At 35.1% G+C, this 12,246-nt stretch overlaps 1 protein-coding gene across 7 annotated transcripts in view; it reads left to right on the forward strand.

Moving 5' to 3' along the window:
• Positions 1 to 12,246, forward strand: part of ANO3 (anoctamin 3) — a 347,116-nt gene that overhangs the window by 300,943 nt on the left and 33,927 nt on the right. The window lies entirely within an intron of this gene.

The following is a 12,246-nucleotide window of genomic DNA, read 5'->3' on the forward strand; positions in this document are numbered from 1 at the left end:
AATAACAAGCTCAGCAGAAAAAGTACACAGAATTTATTAGCTAAGTGTTCTCAGCACTAAGCCATGACCTGGAGAGGGGTAGAGTGAGGGAAGAATGAGATGCCTGTGATGTGTCAGTACACTCTGCAGAGGAACCTTGATTTGTCCATTGGCTCAAAAGCTGAGGCAGAAGAAAAAGGAAACTTATTCATAACCTGAAGGGGATTTTGAAATCAAGTTCATGGGCAGCAAATAACAATAAGTAGCTTTCACATCTACTTAAAGGATCATAAGCACCTTAACCACTTTGTAGAGAATGATGAAAACATTATTTTTAAGTAAGTTGACAGTTCCTAGAAGCTCTTAGCTACAAAAATAGAAAAACACCTTTGTGTTGAATCAGGAGAAAATCTTTAAAAAAGGACATCTAGGGTTGTTGTAAATCCCTTCCTTTGAATGAATACTTTAAACTGCTAACCTGCCTTAGGAGTCACAGTGACCTGGGATGGAGTCAAGTTTATTTAGGGGAAAATTCATTATTAGTGAACTTTAGTATCATTACCAGTAAAATAGAAATAATATCATTTCTTATACATGAAGCCGTTGTGAAGTTAGGGAGTAAATGTGTAAAACATTTAGCAGGATACCTGGCACATACGTGTTTAATGCATTATAGCTGTTCGTAGAAAGAGATACACAATTTTGTCTTTAAGAAAAGAATATAAAATTATGACTACAAAATGAAGTACAAAAGTAACTAAACTGGGAAAAATAAAAAATTTACAAATTTAAAAAGTCTCCAATTATATAAATTCAAAATCCAGAAAGATAGCCACTTTTTAACTAACTTTCTTAATTCATCTCTGGAACACGTTTTATCCTACATTTTTGTCTACATTTTTATTACCTCTGCATATGATGTTTAAAAAATACTTCATAGAAAGCATCGAAAAGTAATTTAGTCTTTTCCTCTAGCACAATTAATTGAAATTATTTTTTTATTATTGATAATTTTGAAAAGTTTATTTCCATTTTGTAATTTATTATGGATAATGTCATATGCATTTTCAATGTTGTAAATCTGAGGAAATTTCTAGTGTATTTCATATGTGAGTTGAAATTTGTGAAATAATTTTCCATAAAGTAGTTTCTGGATCTATGTATTTCAGACTTTATTTCTCTTCCATTATTGGTGCTGAATACCATAAATGTATAGGTCTTTACCATATAATCCCTGGCCTGGCACTTGAAACGGTCAGCATATAAACTGGAAGGAATTTTCTCAAAATCCATTGCTACATTAGGATAATTAGCAATAATTGACAAACACATGGAAGTACCTGCAAAAAACATAAATATATGCTACTAAACTCAAACTATGTGCGTCCCTGACTCAACATTCCATTAGTCAACTATCAAAGGCACTCAGGGCTACTCTACTACCCAATATTCGGGAAAGCCAGAAATTCCGGCTGTGTCTATGGGGAGCTTTTAGGTGCATTGAAATAATAAATATAAACAATTTAATTACTCTGTGACTAATTGAGTATTTGCTTAAAGTGTGGAACAAGAAGCATTCTACATGTCTGTTTCCACAAAATTCAGATATAATGATCTAATAAAAGAAAAAAGTAATCTTTTCAGGCAAATAAGTTATAGTCGTGTATCAGAATTTTGGTATAGTTCATTCTTATTATTGCCACATTACACTGAAGTTGTTTCCTCAAAAAAAAAATTATTAGTTTTTCTAGAAAGGAAAGTTTCTCTAGAAGACATGTGCAAAGATTTGTCTTGATAAAGGCATTTATGAGAAAAGAGAGTGGTTAGTAATCATTTTTAGACTCTAAACAGAAAGAAAGAAAGAAAGAAAGAAAGAAAGAAAGAAAGAAAGAAAGAAAGAAAGAAAGAAAGAAAGAAAGAAAGAAAGAAAGAAAGGAAAGAAAGAAAGAAAGAAGAGAGAAAGAGAGAAAGAGAGAAAGAGAGAGAGAGAAAGAGAGAGAGAGAGAGAGAGAGAGAGAGGAAGGAAGGAAAAGAGAAGAGAAGCAAAGCGAAGAGAAGAGAGAAGAGAAGAGAAGAGAAAAAAAGAAAAAAGAAAAGAAAAGAAAGAGAAGGAGTGGAAGGGGAAGGGGAAGGGGAAGAGGAATGAGAGGCACAGGTGGGAGGGAGAAGGATGTCAGGTCAGGGCTTTAGACTGCTGATTGATGGACTACCGGGTGAATGAGTAAATAACTTCTAAAAAGTTCTTAGCCTCATTTAGGTCTATTAGAATTTTACTTAACCATTTTGTTTGTGGTTCTAATTCTTCTGAGAAGGATGTTGAAAATTATATAGTTCAAATATTCCAAACCATATTTGGAATAATTTTTTCTTTGGCATGGAACAAGGTAAGCATTTGGATCTGGATTTGAATTTCAGCCAAGTGACTTCCTCAGGGAACTTAACCCCTAAGAGCTTCAATTTGCTTGTCTACTGACTGAAATTAATAATTTTTATTTTACTTGGGTCATTGTAGAGATGATATAACTTAAGTTAAAAATATCTAATACAAAATCTGGGACATTGTAAGTGCTCAATAATGCTAGCTCTCTTCTTCCCATTCAGGAATACGATGCAATTCATTTTCACTTTTTCGTATAAGCTCTATAAGAATAGAGAAACATTGTGCTCTCAAAAACTGTTTTGAATTGAATCATTTACTCTAGAGGCAGCTATATAGTCTTAAATTAAAAAAAAAGAAAAAGAAAAAGAAAAAGGACAATATAAGTCATTTTGTTGGGTATGTGCAAAAATATAAATTATTATGTGGAAACTGATTATAATGGAATTTTATAAAACAATTGAAATATAAATAATTGACAATAGCTCTATTTTCCCTGAAGAAAAATATATAATATCTTAAAACAGTGGAAACCAAGAACTTTGTATATAAAATTTTGCAATCATAACAGCTAAAAGAATGTTGAAAAAATTGGTTATCATACTTTACTCTTAATAGGAATTAAGCATAGACTACTGAAATGTACTCTCATACAATATGAATTGAAGATGATTTTACTGTTCTCATTGTTCAGTTGTGAATATGGAGACTTATCATCACTTAGTCATTTGTCCAAGGTCACACAATTAGAAAAGAACATAGGCACCTTTCAAACTCAAAACATTGCTGTTCCGTGCCATGCTCTTTCCCCACATCACATTGCCTTTCCGAAGATGTTCCTTGAGGATCATTGTAACTTGCTCGAGAAGATAAATTTTATTGTATTTATTATAAAAGTGAAGTTAGTAGTTTATTTTATAATGGTTGACATTCACCTGTGATGCCAAGTAGAGTTCTAAGCATCCAGTTCTAGAGGGATGCTTATAGGTGAAAGGCAAATACTTAATGTCTAGGGCTCTGGCACTGACCAGTCAGAATGGATACAGACCTTAGTTCCGGAACACTATCCTGGAGGCCATAGCTGTTCCGAAGGTTAACAGGATAGGTACCATGTCCTGGCAAAGGTTTCCTGGAGAGGACAGGCCAACCTATGATGGAGATGAGAACTTTAACAAACTCAGTTACAAGTCTTTGTTTATTTTCTGTCATAAATTAACAACCTGCTTGGCCATACCTCTGGGTATCAGTCTTAAATATACTATTCAAGAAAAATACCTTGGATGGACTTTCCAAAATTTTAATAGTAGCTGTTTATTAATGGTAAGATTGTAGGTGAGTTTTTTTTATTTTTTTCTTTACAGTTCTAATTAATTCATTCAGCACATATTTATTGAAAGCCTAGTTTTATGGCAGGCTAGGCACCTGTATTTCAGAAGTGAACAAGATAAGGTACCATTGTGGTAATTTTTGCTGGTGTTAACATCTGTAATCAGCAAATGTTCAGCAGAATTAAGGAGGGAAAGTGTATCAGAAGGTTGATTTGTAAGATGAGGAAAGGTCCTGAGAAAAATTAATCCTGAGCTTTAAAAATATTAAATTATATTTCATAAAAAAAAGTACATGGCAAAAGCTGACAAGTTTTTATTTGTGTGGACTTCTCCATTTTTTTTAATCAATTCAAAGTATCCATTTAAATTTGAACAGATACTATAGAAATGTCTAATATGCAAATACCAATAGCATATTGAGTGATGGGAAGAGTTAGCTTTAGGGAGATTCTTTACATAAAAGTTAAGAGTCTGCTCTGGCCAAGATTGTGGTGAGAGTTCTCATTGTATTTTGATATAACATGATGCTGTTTGCGTGTGGCTCCTTATTTCTAAATGAATTTTTCTTAGGAAAAATTTCATCTGATTTTAGGAATTGGTGAAGATTTTCAGTGCTTAAGATTCAAACACTGGCCTTACCATGTTCTTAGAACCTAGTTGTTGTTGTTTTTTTTTTTTTTCCAAATATTCAAGATATGCTGCCTCACTCATATTTATAGCCTCTTTATTTCAATTAGCATACTCTAAATTCGTGTACAGAAGTCCATTAATTTCATTTCTGTAAGGTGTTAACAACAACAACAGTAACAACAAAAGCACAGTCACTTTCCCCAGGCATGGAAAATGTTCCACAGTCATAGCCTCTCTGCTAATTGTAGAACCTGTTTAGTGAGATTTCTATTTCTACCTCATATATTGTGATATTGCAATACTATGTGGGCAAAGCACAGTGTGCTTGTGGATGTTGCTGAAAATGAATCTGGGAAAAGGAGTAAGTCTTTAGTACTATGTGGGTGTTATCCCAATTGGCAAGTCACAGAGTCGTTGCTCTGATACTGTTGTTTCAGCCTGTCTTGCTTTGAGAAGCTTTAAATCTTTAACCTTTCTGATGAAAACAGTACTTGGAATTCCTTTTTGTTCTCTCTATTCAAATATATTTAAATTCATTTGAGTTTGGAATCAACCTCTTCCTTCTCCCCCATCACTCTCCCATCCAAAGTATAGTGAGGAAGATTTCAGAACTTTTAAATTAATAATTATTTCCTCAAATAAAATTGAACTTGATTAGAAATACATAAAACCAATAAAGAATGGGCTTCTCTAGTGAGAGAACTTTTTTCTTCCCATATCTTCAGTGAAATTTCAAGGAACATAATTTGAAAAGCTCTGTAATAATGGAAGGAGCACTTGACCGGGAGCTAGTCGCAGTCGCTAGATTCTATTCAGTCATTCAGTTCAATTTAACAAAACTTTATTGAGCATTTCCATTATGCCAAGCCCTAAAAATACTAAGGAAGAGAGGCACTCATGAAACTTACCCTCAGATGTAAGAAAAAGCAGGTACAGGTACAAGTGTAACAAAGTGTTGCAGATGCTCTGGCAGATTTCTGGACAACAGTGATACATGTCAACCTCTCTGGGCCTTATTTTCTGTAAATTTAAAATAAGTAACTTGGAACAAACTATATATAGAATCTAACCTCTTTTACCTGAATGACCATGTGATTCTGTTACTTGGTGTCATTGACTTGAGATAACAAGGGAAAGACACTGGATATGGACATGAGGAAATGGAAGTACAAGGACAAGAGGCATCATGTGCCTTTGAATTTTTTTTTGAATTTGAGAAAAGTTTGTACTTATGTCAGAGAGGCAAGAGTAAAAAAGATAAACACAGTGTATGATTGCTAAGAACAGAATTATCCAGTATCATCTTCAGTTTGTCTAGAATACTCTTTCTATCTCTGTAACTCATGTGAAACCTGGCTTTCCTCTGATAACGAATTGCCCTTATCCACAGGAGGCCCTTTATCCTCCAACTCCATCTCTAACCCAATTTCTGGAGACCAAGGGGAAGAGTTTATAAACTTGCCACTTAATGGTAAAAAGAACATAGGCAGTGCATACCATGTATACTTTGTAGAAAGTAACCATAATCTACTTCCTAACGGACAATTAATGCTAACTCTTTGGTATATGTTCTTTTGGGCATTATATATCTATAACTATAATATTCTAATTTATCTATATATGTCATATATATACATATATATTGCTTTATCTACATCTATATCTGTATTGACACTTCTTTCTTTGTAAGTGAAATGACTTTCACTTTATACACATTATTCTTAAAGCATTTGTATTCTAATGTTTAAAAAATTTAATTCTCATTCTGCTTTTCAGCATCCCACACTCTTTGTCACTGTGCTCATTCTAAGCCATTGTTCTTTGCCCTTATACATCATGGTTCCCTCCTTTGAACCCCAGACTCCGATTTCTGTTACTTTCTACATTCATATCTATGTATCTCCAGAAAGCTTCTTTTTTGAAGACTTTCACAGTTTGTTCTCATATTTCCATTTCTACCTATTAATATCTCCAGTCTCAAGTCAATCCATTAGCGTTCAGGAACCATTGTGGTATGGTAGAAATACTATCAGCTTTTGAGTTAAAATAGTTTAGGTTCCAACCAGCTGTGTGACTTTAGCAAGTCACTTAACCTTTCAAAATCCCAAATTTCTAATCTTTAAAAATTAAACTAACAAAGCCATTTTATGGCACATTTCATATGTACTAGGTAAGTGTAGTTGCCATTCACGTTTTTGTTAACTATTGATAAGTGTGATAGAGATTAGAAGTAATGTATCTAAAATGATTGCTAATATGCTTTGCAAATAGTTGGAAATCATAACAAAATGAAAGCCATTATTTCCGATGAGTCGACATTACAATTCTAGTGTTAACATCCTATTGCCTCAATAACCTTGACTTTGATTTCCATTTCACCTCTTACATCAGAATAACTGCTTTCCTCTAGGTAATGGTGATCACCCTTGGCTACTGTACATTGCTAGTCTTTGGGAGCTTTAAAAATATACCAATGCTGGGTTTGGTCCTGAGATTTTGATTTAATTGTTCTGATGTGTAGCCTGAGCATGGAGAATTTTTACAGCTCTAAGATGTTAAACTTTATTAATCCCCTTGGTTCAGTTCTCTAGCACTTCCACCTTCCCCACGTTCTCACCTTTGCTAAAACCTATATGGGTCTTTGTCCTTAATGCTTCTCTATTCTTTCAGTGTTCTCCTTGGTTCAGGGACCACCTTCTCCAGCCAGGATGCCAACTTTTCACCATCAATTGTAATAAGATGACTAATGTTTGCTACTTTCATGGTTTATAGATACCTTTTTTAAAGTCACTGATTCATAGAGTTCTTCAGATTCTTCTTTTTTGAGATTTTTATACCCAGTAATCAATCCTCAACTAGATACCAGCTCAGTGCCTTTTCTCATCCTGTACTATTAAGAATGAGGTTAAATTCATAGAACTCGCTGTGAGAACAAAGTGACTGAATTGAAGCCTTAAAAGTTGTAGCCTTCCATTTCACATTCATAATCTATAACTTTTTTTTTAATAGTCTACTTTTTAGTCCAGGGGACAAAATGTGAGCCAATAGGACAAATTTTGCTGATGACTTAGGGAAGCATAGTGTTTTATTTCATTATAGATTATTGGAATTTGATCGTATTTAGATAGACCAAGAACTTTCTAGTTTAGGGTAGGCCCTAACCTTTCTTACCAGATTTATACTAGGGGACATACATTGACCTACCAGAGAGGTTTGAAAATAAAGAAGGACTTTAAATCTGACATTATGTCTAGTTAGATTTTGTAAGCTTTTAAGGTTTAAGGACCAGGCCATTAATCTGGTTCATCTTGAGTGTCATTAGCACAGGTGCATATCTAATAGTCAGTATTTGGCACAGTTGAATAACTGTTCGATTGCAGCAGCAAAAGGGTGTCGAAGGGCAAATAGGGTAGTCATTATGGTAAGCAGACATAAGAATCTGAGTGTGTTCATCTTGAAATTAGACTAAAGAGCTAGGAAGAGGAAGAATGTTTTCTCAAGAATTTTGTTTAGGCAAAAATCATAATAGCAATATAAACAGTAAATGAAACAAAGGTGGTCAAAAAGAGGACCAAGTTAAGAGTAGCTGGATGGAATCATGTATGACTGTTCTGGTCTGGGCTCTTGGGGGATCCATCTATGTCAGGTGTCATCTGCTTTGATCTCGAATGAGGATCCTAGTGGTGGTCTTGGGTAGTTTAGAGATTTTCAGTTTAAAATCTCCAATAGGCTGAGGTGATCACTCAGGTGAGGATATTCTTTTTAAATGAGAAACATGAATCCATTAGCCCGTACCCTTAAGTTTAGCAGCATAAGGGTTAGTTAGTAATTCCTCGTATATCCCTTTCTATTGGGGCTGAAGGGCTTTTTTATGGAGAAGCCATTTCCAATAGTCTTAATCTCCTGGTTGGAGACCATGATGTTGTAGATCTCCATCTCTCAGAATTACGTTATGGAAAGATTGCTCTACAAGTTGTAAGTTAGTCTTAAGGGCCCTTAAAAGTTTTTTACAGTATAGGAGGAGGTCTCCTTTCATCAGTACAGGCTCATACATTCCTTGATCTAATCTCATAGATCTGCTGGTAATAATTTCAAAAGGAGACAGTCTATGTTTGCTGAAGAGAGTAGGTCTTAGGTTGAGCAATACCAAGGGGAAGAGCCTTAGGCCAAGGCAAAAGACTCCACCAGTTTTTCCAGTTAAGCTTTAATAATGCCGTTAGTTCATTCTAAAAGACCAGAAGATTGAGGATGATATACGCAATGGAGACATTGCAGAATCAGCTAGATCTTACAAAGAAATTGAATCATGAGTCCTGTGGTACAAGTTCCCTGGCTGCTACAAAGCTCTGCAGGGATCTCGAAATAGGAAAGCTTTTCTGAGAGTATTTGATTCATTGTTGAAGCTGTGTCTCTGTGACATGGAAATGCTTCTGCCCGAGGAGAAAACATACAAATTATTACTAACATATTTATATCTTTGAGAAGGGAGCAACTGAATAAAGTCCATTTGCCAGACCTAAAAGAGCCTTAAAGGGAAGGGGAAAATGCCCTTTAGAGGTATGAATGGGTTTTCCAGGGTTGTGCTTTAGCCAGATTTGGCGCTTTTTGGTATTCCTTGGAAGCTATCTTTAGAGATAGTTTTCCAGTATTATTGTTTTCCCATGAAACCATGTTTTCATTGTTTCAGTGAGTTAAGTCATGTAAATATTGTAATATGTGATGTCACATGTAATCAGAGAGGAGTGGTCAGTTGTCTGAAGCCACTCATAGTTTATTTTAGGTCAAATGTATAGTTTTCCTTGTTTTAACTATATTTTTTTTTTCCTATTTTATTGAGCAGCTAAATGCTGTGCTTCCATGTTGGCTTTTAAATCCCTAATCACTTCATCCAGTAGTGTAAGTGCCTCCATTAAGGGCTGAGATTGTTTTAATGCTACTAACTTAGCAGTAGTGTCAGCCAAGTGATTACCTCTATTTTCCTTGGTGTTTGCCATCAAATGTCCAGGGATTTTTATGATTGCTAAAATTTTAGGTAATTGGATAACCTTTAAGAGTTTTAAAACATAAGAACTATTTTTTTTAAATTTTTTTTTTCTGGAAGAAGTCAAAAATCCTCTCTGATTCTAGAGAATACCAAAGTCATGAGAGACACCAAAGGCTTACATACAGTAAATGTTAGCTATTTTATCTTTGGCCAAATTTCAAGCTCAAATTAATGTATAGAGCTCTGCTTACTGAGCAGAAGTTGCCTGAGGCATTAGCCTGGCCTCAGTGCTTTCATTTAAAGACAACTGCATAGCTTACTTAATAATGGTCTGTTTCTTCTTTTAGGTAACAATCATCAGAAAACCAAACTCACTGAGCATTTTCAAGAGATGTTTTCTGTGAATTAACTTGGGGAGCTAGTAGTTGGTATGTTAATGGCCGGCAATCATGAGGGGTTTTGTCAGAGCACAGGTGGAGGAGAGCAGCAGAATTCAGAGTATTACAGTGAGCAATAGTCATGTTAGATGAGGACAATAAAAAAACTTTATAAGAGGTTAGTTAGTCTACTAGCAGAGAGATGCTGACTGTGATGAGAGTTAACTAACACTTTTACTAAATGAGGCACGTAATGAGTCAGTGGCCTGAATGTCAACTCTAATGGAAAATTTGTGATGGGGGGGAGAAGGTGAAGGGGAGTAAGAGGTTCAAATTTTCAGCTACAAAATAAATAAGTCATGGGATGTAATGTACAGCATAGGAATATAGTCGATAATATTGTAGTAACGTTGTACGGTGTCCAATGGTTACTAGAGTTATCATTGGTGATCACTTCTTTAGGTATATAAATGTTGAATAACCATGGTGTATGCCTGAAACTAATATAACATTGTATGTTAGCTATATTTTAATAAAAATATTTTTTAAAGAAATTTTTACAAGAGTCAGTGGAGTCCATATTATTTCTTCTGTGCATTGCAGTAAATTGATGGTAGCTCTCACATAGGGAGGGAGACCTTTGGCCAGCAGATCTAACTGTTGACTGAAGAAGTATCCAATGGATAGGTTGGCTTCTATGTCATCGGGTCAAGATATCTAAGACATTTCCCTCCCTTTATTGGACAAAAAGGAAAAAGGGCAATTGGCGATTAGAATGTCCTAAAGGAGGCAGATCATCAAGACTGCCTTTTATTTCACTGAAAGCTTTCTGGGATTCCTCTGTCCATGTGAAGGTCTCTATATGGTCAGCCTTGAGAAGAGAGTATAAATGTTGAGGCAGAGCAAAAAGTTCTACAATATCTGGCCGAACCTAGGAATCCTCTGAGTTGCCTTTTAGTCTTGGTATTAGGAATTGTTAAAATACCCTGAATCTTGCTGGAATCTATTGGAGATCTTTACCAATACTAAATATCTCAGATACTTGAATTTTATAGCACTGAAGTTTTTCCTTAGATATTTCGTTGTTGTTGTTTTTTTTTTTTTTTTTAGTTGTCGAAGGAGATGGAGGCTACGTTCCAGGGACTCTTCCTCAGAGGGTGAACAGAGGAAGAGGTCATCCACATATTGTAAAGAGGGGGGACAGGCAGGCAGCAAAGAAGCATAGGTTCAGATAATGAGATGTCAGAAGAATATTTAGAAGTTCTCTCAAGCTTAGTAAGTCTCAGATAACTCAGCATTTTTTTTTTTTTGGTTGATTTAGAATTTGTGTTTTGGAGGAAAGCAATTTTGAATCACTTATATGTTTGGAGGCACCAAAATGCCAATTAAAAAAAATATGTGCTTTTCTTTCAAGTTGCTTAGTTAGTTTTGTGGTCTTTTTCTAATTGATTTTGTAGATAGATTAACTTGGGGATTTCAAAAGAGCCCTAAGTTGGCCAGTTTAATTGGAAATCATCCCAGGTCATTATGGTCCAGTGAGGTAGAAAGTTGAAGAAGAATTACCAGGCAAATAGAAGTTTTAATTGGTGGTATTTTTTTAGGAATTGCAGTTGAGGAAACAGATTTGGGTATAAACCCAACTATCTTCAGAGCAGGAGAGAAAGAAACAGAAAAAGACAGAAAAGTGGAGGTGGGGGTGGAAGACGCTTTTGAAAGGATTCCCTGTTACTTTGAAAGAGTTGTGACTGGCACTGGAAAGCAGACTTACACTGTGCTATACGTGATTAATTGCTCATGTCTTTGCTAAGTGAAAATTTTTAATAGAGATTTCAGAGATGCAGAGCCACTTCCAGGAACTGTATCAGGATGAAGCCATTTATTATACCCCAGTTCAAAAGTTCAGTTTCACATGGAGGAAGTGTATAATTCAGCTTCCTGGAAGCCTCCTGGCTCCGTTTTAGATTGCTCTCTTAACAATTCCAACTCTATTTTGCTGTTTTGTTGTTATTGTTGTTTCCCACAGTGGATAGGGAGTTGGATGGATGAATATCATGAATTTTTTAAAATGCACATATGAGCTTTTAGTTATGTCCTCAAAATCTTGAATGTTCTAAGGTGAAGCTCACTCACCAGAAAGAGAACAATCTCTCAAAACTCTTTACACAGAAAATTTGAATCATGGTCCAGGTATTTCTTTGCTTTTCCCACTGAGTCTCTGTTAATCCATGCTAAGTCTACCTAGAATATGCATCCAAGAGTGTCTTCTTGGCTCTCTGTTTTTCTCCTTCCATCATGATAGCCTTGCTGTTTTTCTTCTCTCTCCCCAATCCCATCCCTCTCTGCATCCTGGAGAAAAAAGCATCTGACCTTTATTGTCATTCCTGGAGAAGGCTTCATTTAGCTCTTTTAGATAAGTTTGAATAAGCAAGTATTCAAACTTAACAATAAATATTCAAAAGGAACAATAAATATTTAGGAACAATAAATATTTAGCTCACTAATAGTGACCTTTTCTCATAGCAATACTTTGATGTGTCATGCTTATGTAATCCAATGAAAAAAATTACTCCT

The sequence above is a fragment of the Rousettus aegyptiacus genome, unplaced genomic scaffold (assembly GCF_014176215.1).
Source record: "Rousettus aegyptiacus isolate mRouAeg1 unplaced genomic scaffold, mRouAeg1.p scaffold_m13_p_5, whole genome shotgun sequence".
Taxonomy (NCBI): domain Eukaryota; kingdom Metazoa; phylum Chordata; class Mammalia; order Chiroptera; family Pteropodidae; genus Rousettus; species Rousettus aegyptiacus.